Here is a 2,085-nt window from a genome sequence, read left to right as displayed (position 1 = left end):
AAGAAAGTTTGTATTCAAGGAACTCAGGCTTTAGGCACTGAAAAAACATCCATAGCAAAGGAACAAAGGCCTTAAAACTGGGAACAGGCCAGGCACGGTGGCTCATGCCTGTAATCCCAGCACTTTGGGAGGCCAAGGGGGGTGGATCACGAGGTCAGGAGATCAAGACCATCCTGGGCAACATGGTGAAAACCCGTCTCTACTAAAAATACAAAAATTAGCTGAGCGTGGTGGCACACACCTGTAGTACCAGCTACTTGGGAGGCTGAGGCAGGAGATTCGCTTGAACCCGGGAGGTGGAGGTTGCAATGGGCTGAGATTGCGCCACTGCACTCCAGCCTGGTGACAGAGTGAGACTCCATCTTGAAAAAAAAAAAAAAAAAGCTGGAACAAATTCCAGAAGGACAAGCATCTCAAATATCTCTGTTTTCCAGCAGCAAAAATGATAATAATGATTCAACGAATGATTATATAGGATATTTGAATTGTTATACATTTCGCATCATTATAAATAACACTGTAAAAACTTCTTATATGGTATTTGTATTCTTGGGATACATTTCAAATAGTAGGGGCACAATATATCACTTGAGGTACCTGCTTACTTAAGCAAATGTAAGGTGAGGTCATTAATGTCATGACTGAAAGACAAAAGAGAAGCTTTTTGTCAGTTGCTGGAGTCCACTTTTCCCATGAATACCTTGTTATACTCTGAAGGTGAGACAGAGTAATTTTCAGGAAGCCATTGGTTTCCTGGAGGAAACTCAACTCCTCATGCCTAAGATTCAAAGTTAGAAGGACTCATCAGAATGGACTGAGATGGTCTCATGCAAGTTCCCCTAGCAAGAAAGCAAGCAAAGCCCCCCAGAAACACTCACCAGAAGGGAAAGGAAGTTTGGGATGGTACTGGAGCTCAACACAAGGTATGAAAATTGGGAAGCAGCATGAAGCTAAAGTAGGAAGCCCCTTGCCAAAGCCCTTGCCTAAGCCCTTGCCAAAGCACAGGCATGAGATTGGACTAGATAAGAGATCACTGCACAGTGAATAAGCATCCACCAGTCTGCATAGACCAGGTCTCCAGCAGCAACAGTGTTGTGGGCAATAACTACAGCAGTAGAGCTGATGGACTGATTTCTCCTTCTAGTTCCTTGTCTCCTCTGGGATGTTGAAGCACAGCTAGTCTTTTTTGCCTGGGGTCCTTGGACAATTGAGGATACAGAAGGAGAGAACATAAGAGGAGGAATCGGTGGGTGTTTGAAGTAGTAATTGAAAAAATTAGACATGTGAACATGCTTGTGTCCGAAGCTGGAAAAACAGGTCAATAAATACACATACTATCAGAGTCACAGTAAATACATGTACTGTCAGAGTCACAGATTTGTTTACAACCAGAGAAAATACAGAAAAATGTAGCTTCTTTGTTGCTTCTTCAAGTATTCTCACCTGCTGTGTAGAAAGGAAATCTATCTTTGAGCTTACTACAGTAAATTTGGTCCACCAACTTTATTTAGCAGTCCTTGTAGAAACTCAGTCATCTCCTATAAAATTCTGTGGCTCTCAGATTTTTAGATGGAGTGACACATCCTCTGTCCTTCTTCAGGATGGGATATGGGCAGTGGTAAAATGATTACCTCACCTTATGAGAGCAACAAAGAGGACCCAAGATTACATGCAGTGCCTCTGGATTCTTGCTGGTCCTTACAGCAGAAATCTTGTCTGTGTGTCTCCTTGACTGTGACCACTGAGGCAGAGGTTACTGGTCACAAACTAGTATGTATGACCAGAGACCACAGCCAAAGGCATTTGGCCCTGTCCCAAAGTCTCTACCTCCTACCTAAGGTGTACAAAAAAAATAAAATAGTTCAATTGAAAATAGTTGAAATATTGAGGGATATTTAGAGTACAAGAGTACTCACAGCAGTATTGCAATTACAATGTGTATACGAAGGCCTTATTGACTTGATTTACATTTTTTTCTTCTTTCAATATGTTCTAGTTAGTTGAGCAGATTCCCAAACAACCCAAAATATTTTTGGTTTAAGTACTAGGAATTATAATTATACACCTTTCATGAATGAATGGTCA

Source organism: Pan troglodytes, chromosome 11 (genome assembly GCF_028858775.2).
Source record: "Pan troglodytes isolate AG18354 chromosome 11, NHGRI_mPanTro3-v2.0_pri, whole genome shotgun sequence".
In the NCBI taxonomy this organism is placed as follows: domain Eukaryota; kingdom Metazoa; phylum Chordata; class Mammalia; order Primates; family Hominidae; genus Pan; species Pan troglodytes.
The sequence above is the reverse complement of the archived record's forward strand: the minus strand, read 5'-3'. Positions refer to the sequence as shown.